This window comes from Jaculus jaculus, chromosome 1 (assembly GCF_020740685.1).
Source record: "Jaculus jaculus isolate mJacJac1 chromosome 1, mJacJac1.mat.Y.cur, whole genome shotgun sequence".
Taxonomy (NCBI): domain Eukaryota; kingdom Metazoa; phylum Chordata; class Mammalia; order Rodentia; family Dipodidae; genus Jaculus; species Jaculus jaculus.
The window spans coordinates 46,378,948-46,400,303 of NC_059102.1; the positions used below are offsets into that span (position 1 = coordinate 46,378,948).

At 45.1% G+C, this 21,356-nt stretch overlaps 1 protein-coding gene across 2 annotated transcripts in view; it reads left to right on the forward strand.

The window, feature by feature from the left end:
- The first annotated feature begins 2,015 nt into the window (after window positions 1–2,015).
- The window catches only part of Slc16a12 (solute carrier family 16 member 12), a 112,083-nt gene continuing 92,742 nt past the window's right edge, over window positions 2,016–21,356 (forward strand). For both annotated transcript variants that reach the window (XM_045141881.1, XM_004653017.3), the window contains exon 1: window positions 2,016–2,343. The gene's annotated coding sequence lies outside the window, so the exon portion shown is untranslated. The remainder of the gene's footprint in view (window positions 2,344–21,356) is intronic.

A 21,356-nucleotide genomic window follows, 5' to 3' on the forward strand; every position in this document is an offset into this window, starting at 1 on the left:
CCCCTGGCCTCTGTAGGTGTGCACACATGTACTCCTGCCCTTGCTTGCGCGCGCGCGTACACACACACACACACGCACACACAAACATGCATACACATACACACACACCACAGACAAGTACACATGTAAACACAAAAGAATTTGTGTGTGTTCCCCAGCTCTGAGGCATTGCAGTAAAGTGCTCTGATAGTCTCGGTTAAACCCTCACAAGGGTCCAGAGATGCCGGTTTCGTTGTCATCATCCCCACCGGCCTTTGTGCAGATGTTTAGGGTCAGGAAAGCTCCACATCTGGGCTTCCTTCCTCGGGGCAGCCCGCCCAGTCCCTCTTCCGCACTAGGCAGGGCCCAGCCACCAGTGCTTCCTCAGCCTTGGAGTGGGGGCACCCCACCTTTCCGAGGGGCCCCGTCCTATCTACTTTGCACTTACAAGCCTCAAATACTGAACTTTTGATGCTTTTAAAGACAGGGGCTTGCTCTGCAGTGTGGGCTGGTCTCAAAGTCACCATCCTCCTGCCTCAGCCTTTGGAACGCTGGGATTACAGGCCTACACCACCACGTTATCAGTTCCTGAACTCTTAAAGGTTGAAACTCCCGTCAGAGGGAACAGGCGGAGCGAATCTGAACCCTCATGACCGAAGCCACCTGGACATGCACTTGATGAAATCAACCAAATGTTTGCTTTGGGCGCTCTCTGTTCGCCGCCCTGAGGGTGGCTTATGCAAAAGCCGGGGAGAGGAGTTTGTCCATGCTTAAGACGTTTTAAAAGAATGGGTTGTCCTGTATTATTTAAATATTTATTTGCCACCGAAAACCGTGTTTAACTGGGAAATGTTTTTCTGGAACACTTTCCAAGCTTTTAAACCTAAAGACCTTCACAGCTGAGCATTCAGGGCTGGCCCTGCATTTACACAGGCTCATTATCGATGCTCATGAATTCATTCACACGGGAGGGCAAGGGGAGGGTGGAGACGCTGGAGCCAGAGGGCAAAATGAGAAAGGACTTTACTAGCCCTTTTGGGTTTTGTTCTGTTTGTGCAGTGTGGGGACCCCAGCATCCGGGCAATGTTACTGAAGCCCTGTATCATTGCGCCACACCCTCAGCTCCTCCAGTGTTTTGTATGTGTGTGTATTGGTGTGAGTGCACACGAACTCACTTGTGTGTGTGTGTGTGTGTGTGTGTGTGTGTGTAATCCCAACATCTAAAAGGTGGAGGCAGGAGGATTGGGAGTTGGAGGCCAGCCAGACAAAACAAAAACAACCAAATCTGATCCATGAGGTCTTATTCTCCAAATTTCCAAAAGCCTTATTTTCAAACCTTAAGGTGCATCAGAGCCACTAAGGATTCTTGTGAAAGTGAAAACTGTGAATTGGAGAGTTACATTTCTAATAGGTGCCTAGTGGGTCTGTTGCCTCGCAGGCCACCCTGAGTAGCAAGGGTGTAATGTTGAGTCCCAAGAAGTTGGAATTGGACGTTTTCTGTTCGGTGGCCTTGTTTCTGAGGGACAGAGCTTTCCCGGAAGGAAGGTTGGCCTGAGACCCTCCGCAGAGAGGCGGGTAGGCGCCCTGCCTTGCAGGTTTTAAGCCGACCAAGAATACTGGAGCCTGTACCTCCTCTTCCTTCTCTGAGCAGTACCTGCGGGCGCTACTGCTACCTTTTTTTTTTTTTTTTTAAAGATGAAACAAATGCTCAAAAAGTTAAACAGAGATCACTCAACGTCGTAGTGTGGGCTTTGCAGGAAAGTTGAGTCCAGGCCCATTAGGACGCTTGAAATCAGCGCACTCGCCCTTGGCTGAGCCGAGCAGTGGTCAGCTGGGACCTGGCGGGGTCGGGATCCCGGCCAGGCCCGCGGGAGGGAAGGAGTCCGCTCGCCTTCTCCCGAGCTTGCTCTTTAACCCCGCCGGAGCCGGGCACCGGCTCCCGCGCGCGCGCTCGCTCTGGACGCGCACCTCGGTGCCCGGGGGCGGGGGTGAGGGGGACCGGGCTGCAGTCACCCGGCCCGAGCCTTACGTAACCCGAGGCGCCCCTCCTCCAGCCCGCGCCCCTCACCCCCGGGCCCGAGAGAGATCCCCGGGATAAATCCCCTCGGCCTTCCGGGCACGGAGGCCGGCGGGGCTGGAGAGCGGCTGTCTTAAGCTCTAGACGCCGGGATCTTCCCGGGACCCCCGCGGAGCCCCGGCGCCAGCCCCGCGGAGTGCCCCCGGGGTGGGGGGGAGTCCACTCGCCGCCCCTGGACGCGAGGACCCCGCAGCGTCTGCGGCGGGGACCGGGGCTACCGTGCCGGGACGCGTCCGCCCGGGGGCATGTCGGCTCGCCACCCACAGGGCTGCAGCCGTCCCCGCGAGGTGAGGACCGGGGGGACCCGGGAGGGAGGGCGGGATCCGGGCGGGCGCAGCAGGGCTGCGGGGCGCCGGAGCTGCTGGTCCCCCGCCGGCGGCCCCGGGTTCCCCACCCATTGCCCCGGGCGGAGGAATGCTCCGGGCGCCCGGGCTTCCCGCCTTGGGACTGGGCAGCTCAGGTGGCACCGGCATCCCCGGAGGCGGGACGGCGGGGCGGCAGAGCCGGCTTGGGGCTGCGGGACCCGGGCCCTCCCCTTCTCGTTCAGCTCGGGTCGTGAGTTCGCGACCCTGAGTGTGCACACCTGTTGGGTCCGAAGGGATCCACGTGCCCACTCCTCGCAGAGTCTGTGTCGCGTGGCATCCGGGCTGAGTTTCTGGGCAGGTGGCTTTGATTTCCATCTCCTGCGGTGTCCAGATGTTTCTCTGGACGTTCTGTGTTCGTTGCTTATTTTTACTACTTCCCCAGAAATATTCATTTCCCCTTCGTGGTCTATGAAAAACACACCAGCTTTCGACGGTTTTAATGAGTTTACACTTAATTTCTTCGGTGACTTACTATCCGCTAAGAAAAGCCGAGATGCCGGTAGCGCCAACTCACGATTCTATTCGGAACCGGTCTCTTCCATTTGGACCAGCCTAAGTCAGTTTCTCCTACCTGACTTTGCTGAGTTGGCACTGCTGCCCAGCCAACTTAGCCCCAGAGGAAAACCTTCAGGTCTGCCAAGTTCAAAAACACACTGTCGCTACAGGTGTCAGAGCTCACTAGCTTTGGGAACCGTCCATGGCTGCCCGCATTATCTTCTCTGTGGGACCCTCCCAAGGTGCCCAACGTGACCAGAACCATCGACTGGACTCGATCGCTTATAATCACGTGATCGTAGAATTGAAAGCCGTTTTAAAATTATCATCTATAAGATTTAAAGCCTTCATTTTAGAGTTTGGGAAACTCAGATAACAGGTAGGCAAGGACTGGTTAATTCACACCCTGAATTGAAAGTAGGACCAACACTGAAACTCGGGCCTTCTTATTGCCTCCTGGGGAAGTTTGGAAGGAACTTGGCGTCTACGCATTTTGAACAAAAGTGATACTAGAATCCCCTAATCATACAATTATGATTTTTTCTGTTTCATCGCTTACTTATTTGAGAGAGAGACAGAGGGAGAGAGAATGAGTGGGTATGTCAGGATCACTTGCTGTAAATGAACTACAGCGGCGTATACCACCTTGTGCATCTGGCTTTACATGGGCATTGGGGATCAAACTAGGACTGGCAGGCTTTGCAAGCAAGCACGTTAGCTGCTGAGTCATGTCCCCAGCCTTGCCTTGTTTTTCATCTAGCTCTAAAAACCGGCAATAGTTTTATCTGGTTTTAAAACCGAAAGAGATGACAGAGTTTGATTTAGTCAAACTGCTTTTGTAGCATAATTGTTAAAAACAGGAATTTTGAAGGCTGATGTAGTGTGATACACACGTGTAATTTCAGCACTCTTGAGACAGAGGCAGAGGTTTTTGGGAGTTCTGGGCCAGCTTGGGCTACATAGTGAATATCAGACCAGCCAGAGATAAATAGCAAGATTTTTTTTTTTTTTTTTCTTTTTGAGGAAAAACAAGGCTGGAGACATGGCTCAGAGGTTAAGCCTGCAAAGCCTAAGGACTTGAGTTCAACTCCCCAGTACCCGTGTAATGCCAAATGTACAAGTTGGCACATATGTCTGCAGTTTGTACTGGCTGGAGGTTCTATTCTCTCTCTTTCTATCTGCCCCTTTCTCTCTCAAATAAATAAATAAGTAAATAAAAATAAAGCATTAAGAAAAAAGAAGAAAGAATCCTTTTTTGTTTGTTTGTTTGAGTCAGGGTTTCACTGTAGCCCAGGCTGTCCTGAAACTCACTCTGTAGCCCCAGGCTAGCTCCAACTCAGATCCTCCTACCACAGCCTCCTGAGCGCTGGGATTAAAGGCTTGTGTGTCACCACACCAGAATCCTTAATTTTAATTTTAAGTGGTATTTTAGAAGAAAAGTAACCCAAAGGTGGGCATGAGTCTCCCTGCACTGGTCCTGACAGCTTCTCTTGATCCATGCTCTTTGTGGTGGTGACTGAGCAGAGCTGAGGGCATGAATTTGAGGTGAGGACCTGTGTCTGGCAAAGAGGCCTTTAGGAGCGTTGTATCATGACCTATAGCATAACTCATGACAACTTTTAAGGGATTTAAAAAAATTTAATTTTATTTATTTGCAAGGAGAGAGAGGGAGAGAGAAGAGAGACAGAGAGAATGGGTGCACCAGGGCATCTAGCCACTGCAAACAAACTCCAGATGCTTGCACTACTTTGTTCATCTGGCTTTATGTAGGTACTGGGGAATCGAACTTGGGTCATTAACCTTTGCAAGCAAGCACCTTAACCACTGAACCATCTCTCCAGCCCTTTTAAGGAAATTTTAGAAACTGATTATATTGTACCGTGGTAGTGCATTGCATGTTTCATGGGTTGCAATTTACTTCAATCCAACAGATATTTATTCAGCACCTACTATGTGCCCAGTGCTTGTCTGAGCACTTGGGATTTGTCAATGAACAAAACAAATCTCATGGAGCTCACATTACAATTCATTCATTGGTTTTTCCCCAGGATTGTCTTAAATTGTTTTGCCTACAGAAGGGAAGCCAGCAGAAATGTTCTTTCATCCTCTCAAACCCATGATTCTGCTGTCTGCTAGTCGTGAGAAACAAACCACCCTCAAAGTTGCCTTGACGTTTATGAACTGACTTTCAGAATATATGGTCAGCAGTCTCCACATTTGATTTACTTAAGGTCAGTTTGTAGTTCATTTCTCTTATTGTGGGGACATCAGTGTTGTGACTAAACTTAGGGAAGCATGGGAGGATTAATCCTTTGAGAAGTGTTCATGCTGGAGGCTGTAATTGCATTAGCGTGTAGATATAGCTGGCTTTTTATTTATTTATTTATGCGGAAGGTACTCTGTTTTTATTTTGTCCCCCACTCCCCTGTGCATTCACAGTGTACGGTGTTGTGGCTGTTGGTAAGCCTCTCACCATGGTAGTTTTCCTGTTTGAATCAGACATTCCAGTTTTAAGCATTCTCTAATTCCCTTCCTTGCATTTTCTTTAAACAGCACATTTTACAAGTTCAGGCATTTTTTTTTTTAAATAATGACTTATCAAAATGAACTTGGCAGTTTTTTTTGTCATCTGATGCCAAAAAAGAAAAAGAAAAGGAAGTGTTCAGTGTAGTGTTTGGGATTATTTATTCATTCCTCATCTAACCAATTGTTTTTACTTTTAAAAATGGCCAAATTGGAAGCTATTTTATTATCTTTTTAGTAGCTTTAAAAACTCACCGATTACTTGTATAATTTAATTCAGTAAAACGAAATCCACAGTTGAAAATGTCGGGGGATTTTGGAAGCAAAGATTCTGTCTCTGTTTTTTTTTTTTTAAATTTTTATTAACATTTTCCATGATTATAAAAAAATCCTGTGTTAATTCCCTCCCTCCCCCCCACTTTCTCCTTTGAAATTCCATTCTCCATCATTTTGTGTCTCTGTTTTTAATTTGCTGTACATAAAAAAGACATCAAGAAGTGTCATTACCTAACAATGTCAAACACTTGGGGAGGGTCATGACTTCTGATGCCTGTCAGGCGCTCAGAGCAGTTGATCGCTTTCTGCATTCAGTCCTCCCTTTGCTCCACAAACTGTTTATTCCTCCTTCTCCAGCTGTGTAGAGGCTGGGGCGGGGCGGGGGTGGGGGGGGGCTGCTGTCAGGGTGGTGCATATCATTGATTAACTATTCAAAAGCTCACTTTTGACTTGTTGATTTAATAAATATTTATCAAACATGTGCCCCCTAATAATTATTTGTGTAAAGATTGTGTTTTGGGCTGGAGAGATGGCTTAGTGGTTAAGCACTTGACTGTGAAGCCTAAGGACTCGGGTTCGAGGCTGGATTCCTCAGGACCCACGTTAGCCAGATGCACAAGGGGGCGCACGTGTCTGGAGTTTGTTTGCAGTGGCTGGAGGCCCTGGCCCACCCATTCTCTCTCTCTCTCTGCCTTTCTCTCTGTATCTGTCGCTCTCAAATAAATAAATAATGAACATCAACAACAACAAAAGATTGTGTTTTGGATATTTCTTTTATTGGTGGCAGAAGGTGATTAGAACCAACCTCTTGAAACAGCTTACAGCTTGATCTGGAAGAAAAGACATTTCAGGATTAGCAGTTAGCATTGCCATAGGAGAAATGTACTGTGGAAAGAGAGAGAGAGAAAGAGAGAGAGAATGAGGATGAGAATAAATACAGGCACTGTGAGGAGTTAATGGTTAGGGAAGACTTTACTGAGACCATATCTGAGCTGCTCCTTGAAAGATGAGTAACATGATACAGTGTTTGTGGAGGCAAAGGCATGCACTGTCTTTATGAGAACATATCCTTGCTTTTCTTTTGTGAAGCTGGGGATTGAACCTAGGGCCTTACACATGTTAGGTAAACTACCACTGAGCCCTCAGCCCTACTTGCTTCTTTTTAAAAAATTTTTTTTGTTCATTTTTATTTATTTATTTGAGAGTGAGAGGGAGAGAGAGAGAGAAAGAAGCAGATATATATATATAGAGAGAGGGAGAGAATGGGCATGCCAGGACTTCCAGCCACTGCAAATGAACTCCAGACAAGTGTGCCCCCTTGTGCATCTGGCTAACGTGGGTCCTGAAGAATCGAGCCTCGAACCAGGGTCCTTAGGCTTCACAGACAAGGGCTTAACCACTAAACTATCTCTCCAGCCCACTTGCTTCTTTTTGAAGACAGAAGACGTTTTTAAACCCCATTTGAGACTGTGCTATGTTGTATAGTAAACATAACTCTTCCGTATCCTTCTCAGTGCTTCCTCTTTCCTGGAAAGTGAAGTATTGACCAACACTTAAACGACTCATTAGACTAACCCTGGAACACATATTGACTGTTGCAGAACACACTGCGTATCCCCGTAGTAAGCTGGTATACTATGCTCTTTCTAGTTTGGGCACATGCTCACAGTGCTCTTTGCTCACATTCTTGTTTATGCCAGTTATACTAGTTACTATTGTTTTGCAATTAAATAAGTATCACCTAAAGTAATTTAATGCCGGGGCCAAATGAAGTACCCTTTACCTGCGAAAAGTAAGTCGATTGGCAGATGGGCCTCGGTGTTAGCCACCTTCATAGGTAATCCCTGAGATAGCTAACTCACACAGAGAAAGGTTGATTTTGCCTCAGGTTTGGAGATTCTAGTCCAAGACCGAGCGAGGGTGCGTGGTTGGGAGCCCAGAGCAAGGAAACCGTTCATCTATGGAAGCCAAAATATAGAGGTAGGAAGGGTGGAGCCACCATACCTTTCACAAACAATATCTCCAATTACCTAAGGATATTTTATAAGGTCCTACTTCCCAAGGGTTCTACCACCTTCCATTAGTGCTATGCTGGAGACCAAGCTTTTAACTCAATGGATCTTTGGGGGAACACTCAACATCCAAATTACCACAGTCTGCAAAAGTAAGCCACATTAAGAAAAAAAAAAATAAAATCAACTCCCTCTATCTACCTCTGTGTGTGTGTGTGCCTCTCTCAAAAAAGTAAATAAATAAATAAAAATATATTTATTTAAATGTTAAAAAAAATCAACACATGAGCCTTGAAAACATCAGGTGAAAGAAGTTGATGCAAAGGGCCACATATTATATGATTCCATTGCATGGGACTCAGAAGAGGCGAATCCTGTAGAGATCAAAGTAGTAAGGTGAAGCATTTTTTCTTTTTCTTTGTGGGGGAATGACTGTGTTTTTGAATTAGATGGTGGTGATGCTGCTTGCAGAAATCATGGATGTACTAGAACCTCATGAACTATATACTTTAGAGTGACTGTGCAAAAGCCTGGCAGGCAGCTAGTGTAGATCGTTTGCCTAGTATGTACCAGGCACTGGCTTCCATTCTTAGAGATGTAATAAAAAGATAATCTGCAGTGTCATGAGTGGGGCTTAGGTGCTGTGAATTTTATCTCCATGCCTTTCAGCTGCTTCCCCATGCTCTTCCTGTCTGCCCGAGCTTGGAATACAGCTTGGTCTTTGTTTCTCTGGCTCCTCATTCATATTGTCACACAAAGAAAACTTCCAACTTGCTGTCTTGCTCTGGAACTGCATATTATCTCAGTTAATAAGGAAAAGACAGTAAAACTTCCAAAAAATGGTGACACAAACAACAACTTAGATACCGTCCCCTATAATGTATTGGGAGAGTACAGGAAAATTATCTAGAAGGATCTCGCAGTCAGCTATTTTACAAGCTTCATTAAGGTCATGTTCCACTTTTTTTTTTTTTTTTTTTTAAGAAGTAAAAGCAAGAAATTTATGTGTGGCCGGGTGTAGTGGTGGCTCATGCCTTTAATCCCAGCACTCAGGAGGCAGAGGTAGGAGGATCACCGTGAGTTCAAGGCCACCCTGAGATGACATAGTGAATTCCAGGTCAGCCTGAGCTAGAGTGAGACCCTACCTTGAAAAACCAAAAAAAAAAAAAAAAAGAGAAAGAGAAAAGTTTAGGTGTGGTTTAACCAAGAAATACAATGCATAACTCCAACCATGACTCACTATCTGAAAATGAGTGAATTAATTTATATTCACTTATGTAACTAAAGCCAAAATAAGATATTTAAAATACTTGGCATCAACTTTTCTACTTTGTTCTGGTGACTTGCTAGCTGCGGCAGAGCGCTTCTGAAGTTCCAACTCTGTATTTTCCCATATATCCTGAAAATAGCACAGACTTTGGCATCTGCATGATGTTTCCTGTTTACGAGCCCCTTATGGATAGATAAGTTTTCATTTACAATTACATATGGGGCCCCACCCAGCTTCCATAAAAGGTACCAACAATTTTCTCACCAAACCCTCTGTTTTGACTGCTTGGTTTCCACGTGTACCCAGAGCCACAGCGTGAAATGTCAGCCACACCAGCCCCTAAGACTTAACACCGAAACCGTTAGCAGGCTATAATTTTTCAATATATTCCTGAGTCCAATTCATCCTTTGTGATTTATTTGACACACTACAAGCTAAGGGTGCGAGTACTTATTTTGGGGACAAGTGGTTTTGTTTTTGCAATTCTGCGTTGCTTGATGAAACACTTTCCATGGAAATGAGCTCATATTAATCTATTGAAACCAGCTGTATTTCTTGAAATAGTAATTTTCATCTCTCAGAACGTGTTAACTTCAAAACAGCCCTATTGTGGCTGGTTTGGAGGAACCACTGAAAAACCACAAACTTGCACTCAAAGCTAACTTGAACCTACTTTAAGAAACAATAGAGTGTGGCTTCCTCAGCCACATATGGGTCAGCCAGGCAGCTACTAAAAGCCAGTCTTAAGTGCTAGTATTCAAAAGTTCTTTATTTTATGTTATTTTATTTTTGGAGGTAGGGTCTCACTCTAGCTCAGGCTGATCTGGAATTCACTATGTAGTCTTAGGGTGGCCTCGAACTCACGGCAATCCTCCTACCTTTGCCTCCTGAGTGCCGAGATTAAAGGCGTGCACCACCATGCCTGTTTTTATTATTATTTTTTATTTTCAAGACAGGGTCTCACTCTATCCCACACTGACCTGGAACTCACTCTGTAACTTTAGGCTGGCCTTGCTCTCATGGTGATCCCCTACTCAGCTAAGACTGAAGGTTTGCGTCATCATGCCTGGCTTGAGTACTCAATAGTTCTAAACAGGGTATTTCAGATCACAGGTATGAACGGTATCAAAAGGGGGTTGGGAGGATAGCTCAACCATTAAGGTGCTTGTTTGCAAAGGCTGGGCTCGATTCCCTAGTACCCACATAAAGCCAGATGCACAAAGTGGCACATGGGTATGGAATTTGATTGCAGTGGCAGAAGGCTCTGGCATGCCCATTCTCTCCTTGCAAATAAATAAATATTTTTTTTTTTGAAGATGAGGCTTGTTCACATTGATACTTGACAACCTTGTATTCATAAGTTCATTGATTCAATACTATGTCAAGAGTTGTTGATACTGGCTATGCATTAAAATCATCAAATTAAAATAAAAAAGAGGTCACACGCAGGCAAAAGGTGGCTATGGAGGGCTGGAAAAAATGGCTTGACAGTTAAAGTGCTTGCCCATGAAGCCTAAGGACCCAGGTACAATTCTCTAGGTCCCATATAAGCCAGATATACAAAGTGGCACATGTATCTGGAGTTCATTTGCAGTAGCTAGAGGCCCTGGTGTTCCCATATTCTCCCCCCTACACTTCTCTGTCTCTAACAAATAAATAAAAATAAAATTTAAAAAATCTGCTAGGGAGGGATGAAAATACAATGGTCTCACCCTAAAAGCTTCCCATTAAAGTGTACTGTGGGACACTCCTGACTTCAACCAACTGGTACATTCATGACCCCACAGTGATTACCAATACCCCACTGGTGAGGGTCCTTAGTGGGAACATGATCAATTTGCAGTATGTTCATATATTAAAGTTCCTAGTAAAACTTATAAAAAAATTCCCCCAAACTTCCCATCCAGTAGGTCTAGGGTAAGGCCAGGGCCTCAGTAGTTTTTAAAGCTCCTTTGTGAAGATCATGTGCAGCCATGGTTGAGAACTATCAGTTCAGATGATTTTTTAATAATCATGCTTTTTCAGAAAAAAAACAAACAGCTATTATGGTATTTTATAAACATGCCTATTAAAATTAAATATAATTTTTTCTTCTTTTTACTTTTTTGAAAAATTCATTTTCTCTACACCATGCTCTTTCTTTCAGGATATGAGAAGTCTTGTCCAATGGTTGGATGAATTTTCACTGATTTCTTTTACCCTCTATGGAATTCACTAAATTTATGTTTGTGTGATGTCAAAAAAACTAAGCTAAACTTATCAGCTTATGTTCTGTTGCTACAACAAGAATACCCAGTGCTGGATACTCTGTAAAGAGAAGACGGTCCATTCAGCTGATGGCTTTGGAGGCTGGCTGTTGAAGGTCAGCTGGCATCAGCAGTTTGGTCTCTGATGAAGACATGCTTGGCGGCATCCCGTCGTGGTGGTTGGCGTTTGGGTGGGAGCGCATGTGAGAGAGGAGGGAGAGGTGACACGCAGGCCGAAAGCAAGCCAGAGAAATATTCAGGGGCCAGGCTTGTGCTTTCCTAGCCATCTGCTCTTTCAGGGACTGACTTGCTCTTCACCTCCTGCCTTGATCCTGTCCAAGGGCGCCCGTGATCTAGCCTCCTTCCATAGCCCCATCCCCGAAAGGCTTTACTCTCCTTAACACTGAGCACACATGAACCTTTGGGGTCAAAGCACATTTAAGCCACAGCACCAGCAAAACTGGCAGAATTGGTTGAATTAATTGATAAACCTTTTTCTACCCCTCATCTATTTAGTGATTGTTTTATCACAGATATATATATTTTTTAATGTTTTATTTATTTATTTGAGAGAGAAAAAGAGAGAGAGAGAGATTGAGAATGGTTGTGCCAGGGCCTCTAGCCACTGCAAATGGACTCCAGAAGCATGTGTCACTTTGTGCATCTGGCTTATGTGGGCACTGAGAAATCAAACCTGGATCCTTAGGCTTCACAGGCAAGTACCTTAACCACTAAGCCATCTCTCCAGCCCTGTAGACATATATTTTTGAGAATAATAATTTGACCTTTTACTCTATAACAACCATGTGTACTCTGCAAACTTTAAAAATATGTCCTTCCATCCTGTTTCCTTTTTTTTTTTTTTTTAACTCCTGAGGTAGGGTCTCACTCTAGTCCAGGCTGACCTGGAATTCACTGTGTAGTCTCAGGGTGGCTTTGAACACATGGAGATTCTCCTACCTCTGCCTCCCAAGTGCTGGGATTAAAGGCATGCACCACCATGCCTGGCTCTGTTTTTGTTTTAAATATTTTATTTATTATTTACTTGCAAGGAGTCACACATAACATGAGAGAGAGAGAAGGAGAGTGAGAGAGAGAGAGAGAGAGCACACATTAGCACATCAGGGACCCCTCCCCGTATGGATGAACTCCAGATGCATGCAAAACTTTGTGCATCTGGCTTTACATGGATACTGGGGAATCACACTGGAATCAGGCTTTGCAAGCCTTTTAACCATTGAGCCATCTCTCCAGCCTTTTTCCATCTTTTTTGAGACAGGGTTTTTCCATACAGGATGGGCAGGCCACAAATTCACTATGTAGCCTAGGCTGACCTTGAACTCGTCATCCCTTTGCCATCTCCTCAGCGCTGGCGGTACAGCTGTGTGCCACCATGCCTGGTTTTGCTCTATGTTTCTTTAAGTTGATTCACTAGTAAACCCTAATCAACAAACATCTCTGGACCCTTTCCCTTTCATTTGGTTATAGCAAAATGCATTTTTATTATAAGATAGTACATATGTGTACTTACATGAGAAAGACAGACGTTTAAATCTTGTTCTTTGTGACTTCAGCAAAGCTGGATGAGCTGTAAGTTTTTACCTGCTAGTAGGTGTTACTGTCTTTGAGAAAATGTGCTGAGGTGATTGACATGGAATGTGACAACTGACTAGGTGGACTATATATTTAGTTCTGAGTATTGTAGAGCTAACCTTGGGTCTGGGGTGTCAGTCAGTTGTACAATGTGTGCCTAGCATTCATGTGCTTCTGGGTTTGATTCTAGAACCACAAAACAAAACTAAACAAACTAGACCAAAACAGAATAGATTGATGAGGGGAAAAAGCAAAAAAACTAACCATATCTTTTTTATTTCACTTATTTTTTACCCTTTCACACATGTATCTAATGTATTTGATCTTATTCTCTTTAATACCCCTCTCCTTCCACTAAAATGCTTCTTCCCAATTAAATCCTATCCTACTTTCAATGCCCCCCTGTTTTTTCTGTTGACCCATTTTATTTATATTAGGTTGCTTGCATGATTATGAATGGTGTGGTGGTTTGATTCAGGTGTCCCCCATAAACTTCTGAATGCTAGGTTCCCAGCTGATAGAAATTTGGGAATTAACACCTCCTGGAGGCAGTGTATTGTTGGGAGGTGGGCTTATGGGTGCTATAGATAGTTTCCCCTGGCCAGTGTTTGGCACACTCTCCTGCTAATGTTGTCCATCTAATGTTGGCCAGGAGATGATATCCACTCTTTGCTCATGCCGTCATTTTCCCCTGCCATCATTGAGCTTCCCCTTGAGTCTGTAAGCCAAAATAAACCTTTCTTCCCACAATTTGCTCTTGGTAGAGTGATTTCTGCCAGCAATGAGAACCTGACTGCAACAGATGGGAAGTTATTTATTGGCATAAATTACCATTGAAGCACATGACTCCCTCTCTCCAAGCAGCTATGAGCTGCCGATTGCTGCTCCAGGAGATGTGGGGTTTGGAGAGGCCTTTTCCCATCCATTATTAAATGTTGACCAGAACCCACAGCTACCTTGAGTTCATGAGTGCTATAGCTGTGTTGTATTCAGAAGACAGCATTGTGTATCTCTGCTTCCTTCATTCAGCTCTGTCTTGCACTAGATCCCCTCAGCCTTGGAGTGGGTGGTTTAGATGTCCTATTTAGTAAAGAGCACACAATAGCCGCTTTTTTTTTTTATTAACAACTTCCATGATTGTAACTAATCTCCCATGGTAATGCCCTCCCTCCCCCCACTTTCTCCTTTGAAACTCCATTTTCCATCATTTCCCCTCCCCCTCTCAATCAGTCAGTCTCTCTTTTATTTTGATGTCACCATCTTTTCCTCCTATTATGATGGTCTTGTGTAGGTAGTGTCGGGCACTGTGAGGTCATGGATATCCAGGCCATTTTGTGTCTGGGGGGAGCACATTGTAAGAAGTCTTACCCTTCTTTTGGCTCTTACATTCTTTCTGCCATCTCTTCCACAATGGAAGGTGTGATAGAGATACTGCAGTTCTAAGCACTCCTGTCACTTCTTTCCAGTACCATGATGCCTTCTGAGTCATCCCAAGGTCACTGCCATCTGTAAAGAGAAGGTTCTCTACCAAAAGTGAGAGTAGCATTAATGTATGGGTATGAACATTAAGAGAAGTGCTTACTGGGCAGTTTGATAAGCATAGTATATACATTTAGGCAGACAGCAGCAGACATTACACCCATAGGGCCCATGACTACCCCAGTTGTAGTTTTTCAGTATCAGGGATGTATTCCCTCCCATGGAGTGAGCCTCCAGTCCAATTAGAGGGCAGTTGGTTTCTAGCATGACAGATGTGCCACTATTGTACCCGTTGGCTCTTTTGGCCTGGCTGGCCAAATATAAGGCTTTCAGTGTCCATGTTGAGTTTCTTCACTGATGATTTCTCTCTTTCCCATTGAACTGCATGCAGAATGGCTTCTTCCAGCTTTCTGTCAGCTGGTCTACATGAGCTGGTTATCAGCTCAGTTCCAGCAGGATTTTTCAGTAATAGCCACTTATTCTTGACAATTTTGCTAGCTCTGCATTTCTGTGTTAACCTCTACCCATTTCAGAAAAGAACCTTCTACCATTGAGGTTGAAGAGCAGTACTCATCTATGGGAACCAATATAAATATTTAGAAAGCAGTTTGATATCCTGTCCACTTAGCATAGCAATATTCATAGGTCCATTTCCCCTGCTCCCTCCCCTACATCAGGGCCTATGTCCCTAGCCACAGCATTTGGTCAGGTTTGTAGTACTAGACATGAAATCCCCCCTAGAGAGCATGCCTCAAATCCAATCAGAAAGTGGTTGGGCTGGGCATGGTGGCGCACGTCTTTAATCCCAGCACTCGGGAGGCAGAGGTAGGAGGATCACCGTGAGTTCGAGGCCACCCTGAGACTACATAGTTAATTCCAGGTCAGCCTGGACCAGGGTGAGACTCTACCTCGAAAAACCAAAAAAAAAAAAAAAGAAAGTTGGTTACCCCCACAACAGTCATGCCCCTATTGCACTGATGGGCACATCCTGCCTGGCATGTTGGTTGTGGAGTACATCGTGCTCACAGGTGGATGGGATTGTTGATGCCTTTTCTCCCCCAGCATCCTGAATAGTGCCTTCTGGCATGAAGAAAGCTAGGCATCATGGAGGAAGCTTCTAGACCAGTTCCATCTTAATTTCTGTAGGGTCTACACCCATGTCTTCCACTGTAGGTGTTTTCCATCTAGTTCTGGTAGGCAACCATGAGCAATGAAGTAGCCTATATTATTTGGGACCTCTGTAGCCTCCTTGATCAAAAACTCATTGAGAAGTTTCATCTCTCATCTCTGACATGGGTACTGGGGATCAAATTTAGGTCCTCATGTTTGCATGGCAAGCACTTTTACCTGCTGAGCCATGCCCCGGCCCTGCTTTCAAACTTTGTTTTCATTTTTCTTTTTGAGGTAGGGTCTTGCTCTAGCCCAGGGTGACCTGAAGTTGACTACCTGGTCTCAGGGTGGCCTCAAACTCACAATCCTCCTACCTCTGCCTCCTGTGTGCTTGGATTAAAGGCATGCACCGCCATATCTGGCTTAAACTTTATTTATTTATTTATTTATTTTTGTTTTTGTTTTTCAAGGCAGGGTTTCACTCTAGTCCAGATTGACCTGGGATTCACTATGTAGCCTCAGGGTGGCCTTGAACTCATGGTAATCCTCCTACCTCTGCCTCCTGAGTGCTGGAATTAAAGGCCTGCGTGACCACGCCCAGCTGCCTTAAACTTTTTATTGACCATTTTCATACAAGTTTTGAGTGTCCCTAGTAGTCACTGCCATGTGTACAAAGAAGCTTCTCTGACTGAAGGGGAGAGCAGCACTGGTCTGTGGGCACGAACATAATTACGTAGATATAGCCAAACAGCAGTAGTCGCTTCCCTCCTGGGGCCTGCAGCCTTGTCATGGTCTTCCGCCAGGGTTGCAGTGCCAGCAGTGAATTCCCTTCCCTTCCCTCCCATAGAGTAGGACTCAAATCTGATCAGAGTGCAGCTGCTTATCCCCTTAATAGTCACACCACTTTTGCACCTATGGGCACACCTTGCCTGGCTGATCGCTTATGGAGCTCACAGAGCCCCCTGTTGACTGGAACTGTGGACTTCTCTGCGCAGCAGCTGCATAGTACTTTCCAGCACTGCATATGGTGAGCAGAGGTGCTTCCAGCTCAGTTCCAGGATGATTTCTCAGTGTCCTGCAATCAAAGCCTGTGGTTGTCCTCAGCAGTAAGGTCTTGACTTCATGGTCCTTGAGTGGTGGGCTTTGGACTGTACTTTGCAGATTTCTGAGTTTCACGAAGCCCTTTAGGAGCTGTTCTAGGAATATGGTCTGGGACGACTGGGAACTTCCAGTTTCTGGCTCAGGGCTTCTTTCTGCCGTCCCCTGAAACCCAGGCAAGTGTGCAGTTTCTGATTGCACACACGGGATTTCCAAGAAAGGCTTAATTTAAACAAAGGATTCTTAGCTCAAACAAGTTTCTCAATGGGGCCATGTGTTTCTAAGTTTCTGCTTTCTTTTCTTGATTCAATTTGGTTTCTGTTCTGGCAGGGCCTGTTTCTAGCTACTGTTGTGTATTTGTGTTGAAAAAGCTCAGGTAGACCTTAGTATTAATGAGTGCAAGCTAGCACGTGTGGGGAGTGATGCCCAGTGAGAGTTAGATGTTCAGGACACTAGACTGGAAATGATCGGTGGGGAGATGACTCTACTCAAGACATATGGCTTATGAGCAAGTGCTTATAGAGACGAGAGCCAGGTCAAATAGGAAATCGGGGAACAGCTATGCTGGGCTGGGTCCCCTTCTCTGTCCTTATGTTAACTTGGTGCAATGTTTTGGTGAAATATGTTCACTTTTCATATTTTAATATTTTTTGGGTTTGTTTATTTTCAAGGAGAGAGAGAGAGAGAGAGGTGGGGGAATATGGGCACATCAAGGCCTACTGGGGAATTGAACACAGGCTGTCAGGCTTTGTGAGCAAACAAGCACTTTAACTGCTAAGCCATCTCTCCAGCCCATGATTTTATTTTTTTAGTTGACCATTGTGGTATTTTTCTAATACAAAATAATGTGCTAAGTAGTGTTGTAGCTTTCTCACTTTCTGAATTGAGACATAACCCCTGGCTCCGTGTCTTCATTCCTCCCTGCGGAACTGGACTGTGACGGCTGGGCTCGAGTGAGGTCCCATGAGGTGAGGTAAGCCCCACTTCTCGTGTATTGTGACTTGTGTTTCATTGACCCAGAGTGTGACCTAGACTGTGCTAGTCTTCTCTTCGGACAATTAGTGGCAAGTTTCACCAGATACCAGAGGCAAACAATTAAAAACTTATCAGTCGTTTAGAAGTCAAAGCAGTGGTGATAAGGGTCTTGGTATTTACAGTGTTCCAGGGACGAAAGGAGCAACCTTGTGCTAAAGATGAAGCCCACATGTTTCTTCCTTTTTGCTTCTTTTTTTTTTTTTTTAATTTTTATTAGCATTTTCCATGATTATAAAAAAATCCCATGGTAATTTCCTCCCTCCCCCCCTTTCCCCTTTGAAATCCTTTTTGCTTCTTTCAGTTGACATCTTTATCTACTACATTAAAGAAGATAAAATCAGACAATTGCATAGTCTTTTTTATTAGAGATGAGGATTGTACTAAAATTTCAAATGAAAATTTTATTTTTGTAGTTTATTCATTCATTCATTCCGTTTTTCTTTTTTTGAGGTAGGCTCCCATTGGAGCCCAGGCTGACCTACAACTTACTCTGTAGCCCCAGGTAGACTTCCTATCTCAGTCTCTGGGTGCTGGGGCTACAGGCATGCACCATCATATTCGGCCATTCATTCAATTTTTGTGAGACATGGTCTCATGTATCTAGGCTATCCTTGAACTTGCTATGTAGTTAAAGATGACTTGAACTCTTGGTTAACCAGCCTCTACCTCACAAATGCTAGGATCGCAGTTTTGCAACACTGCACTTAGTTTTAATCATTTCTGGAGATCAAACCTAGGACTGCAGGCTAAGTAAGCACTCTGCTAATTGAACTAAATCTCCAGCCCTGGAAAGTTCAATATTCTAATGAAATATTATGACTAAGCTATGTTATGCTAGCGTTGAGTTTACCGCCCCATTAGTCGGATGCTTATTGAGCAGCCCAGATACTAGACACTGAGCTGCTGCTGAAGGCTGAACTCTTAGGTAACGCAACGTCGCGTACCACTCACCAGTCTCCCGATGAGCCTCACTCTTGCCTGCTGTGGGAGTTCAGGGCCTGAGGCACTTCAAAACTTCCCAGGTTGCTCAAGCCATTATGGATATGTAGGTTTTCATCAGGTAAACATTGTGGGCAGTAGGCACTGAGTCGGAAAGGAACACTGTGGTTGGAAGCCCTGCTGGTTCTCCACAGTGATGCTGATGCGTAGGGTACGAGCTAGGACACTAGAAAAGACCAGAGGGCATGCAGTAGCCAGAGCATTTAACGACTGGCATATCACACCAACTTCCCGTTTTGCCTTGGGAGCTTCTAAACAGAAGGGTTGGGTGGGGTTCTAAGATTAATTTATACTTCGTATGGTTGACTGAGTGAGGTTCAAACATACTACCTAGGAATCTGTTGAATGGGTACAGATGGGAAATAAGGTGAGTGCCTCACAGTTTGACTTTATTTATTGATATTTATATTCTCAGTGCCCTGTGGGGCATGTAATAGAGAGATCTGGTAGGTAGTTTGGTATTCCCGGCAAGGAGTCCGCATTTGAGCATCATCTACTCATAGGGTTCGTTGAAATGCCATGGCTGGATGTGATTGCCAGGGGGAATGTAGAAGAAAGAGGTAATGAGTGATATGAAAAGTGGAGGAGAAAGCCAGGCTGTGCACCCACTGATCCCAGCCCATGTCTTGGTCATTACTCTATTGCATTATACTCGTCTAGCTTGTGTACGTCTTTTTTTTTTTTTTTTTTTTTTTCGAGGTAGGGTCTCACTCTGGTCCAGGCTGACCTGGAATTAACTCTGTAGTCTCAGGGTGGCCTTGAACTCACGGTGATCCTCCTACCTCTGCCTCCCAAGTGCTGGGATTAAAGGCGTGCGCCACCACGCCCGGCTTTTTTTTTTAACCCCTGGGCCAACTTTGAGGGCAGGGACTGTGCCTTATTCACAGCGTCACTGCCATTGTACAACTTCCCAGCGTGCCATCTGCAGGTGTGTGCGGTTTCTCTTCTGTGAGTATTGTGCCCCTGAGGAGAGCTTCCAGTGGGCCTGCTTAACTTGTCTCTGTGGCCATCATGGTACCTGCTCTGGCTTCAATATGGCTTGTCCCTGCTGAAACACATGCTGGAAAGGCACTCCTTGTTTGAAATACAAAGAGGTGGACTATGTGGGATCTTCAGGATATGACTAGAGCTTTGCTTTCAGGAAGATGAATCTGTCGTACAGTGGATGGGTGAATGGGTCATATCCAGAGTGAGTCTGCTGCAGGTCAGTTTGGCTAGCTCTCCATATCCCACCTCTTGCCATGAGGGGCCCTGGACTGCCTCAGGATTCTGCCCACAAGGAAGTCATCACCAGATGCAGCCTTTTGACCTTGAACCAGGCCCGTGAGCCAAAACAGACTTCTTTTCTTTATTAAGTTATAATCTGCGGTGTTGTGTTATTAGAAACAGAAAACAGACTTAGCCAGTTCCCTGACTGTTGAATATGCTTGTTGAATAAATGGCACAATATTATCATGAGTGGTCGGAGAAAGTGAATCTGGTATAGGAAGGTAAAAAGCGGGGCCCATAGGAAGAAGGTTAACTTGGAGTCTTCTGTCATGGAAATCCCAGAGACAGTTTTCAACAATGGGAGAGAAGGGGACAGTGCTGCAGAGAGGTCAGTTAAGAAGGGTGATGGTATAATCACTGGAAATGAGGAGTCACTGGTGACAGTGTCAGAAGCAGTTTGAGTGGCTCATAAGGGAGGCAGAAGGCAAAGCCCATCCCACTGAGATGTGGGGGGGGGGGAGGGAGGAGGCTGGGCTTGCACAGGGAAGAATTTAACGGTGATGGGCGATGAGGTTGAGGGGAATCGTATCTCTGTGTTCTCCTTCTCTTCCTTTCTTTCTCACATTCACCCTTCAACCTATGAGAAAAGGTTGGGTCTGGAGAGATGATTCAGCAGTTAAAGGAGCTTGCTTGCAAATCCTGACATTTCTGGTTTGATTCCCCAGAACCTATATAAACCAGATGCACACAGTGGCACATGGGTCTGGAGTTGATTTGCAGTGACAAGAGGTCCTCTTTCATCTCTCTTTCTCCCTCTTTGCTTGCAAATAAGTAAGTAAAAATAGTTTTAAAAATTATTTAGCTTATTTATTTATGAGAGAGAGAGAGAGAGGTAAATAGAGAGAATAGGCATGCCAGGGCCTCCAGCCACTGCAAGTGAACTCCAGATGCATGCTTCACTTTGAGCAACTGGCTTATGTGGGTTCTGGGGAGTCGAACCTGGGTCCTTAGGCTTCGCAGGCAAGTGCCTTAATTGCTAAGCTATATTTATAGCCCAATAAAAATATTTTAAAAAGAGACACTTGAGTAAATTTACATGCTGAGACCCAGTAAAAGGCCCAAGAGAGCTGGGATGATGGCTCAGTGAATAAAGCACTGACTGTGGAGGCTTGAATACCTGAGTCTCGATCCCCAGACCCCATATGAAAGCCAGAAGCCACAGTAGGCTTCTGTAATCCCAGCACACCAAGCGCAAGAAGGGAAATGGAGGCAGGAGAATTACCTGGAGTTTTGCAGATGAGCCAACCTGGAGAAAACAGCAGTGAGTAACAGGATAGAGAGCTCCTGCCCCAAATGAAGTGGAAGTCTAGGACTGACACCTGAAAGTTGTCCTCTGGTCTTCACATGTGCACCATGCCACACGTGCCTGCACACACACACACACACACACACACACACACACACACACACACACACCCCAAAACAAACAAATTTTTAAAAAAAATTTATTACTTGAGACCAGTGGTGGGGTGGAGAGGGAAGGGGCACGGGAGGGGGGGGGGGAATGGTTGCTCCAGGGCTTCTAGCCAC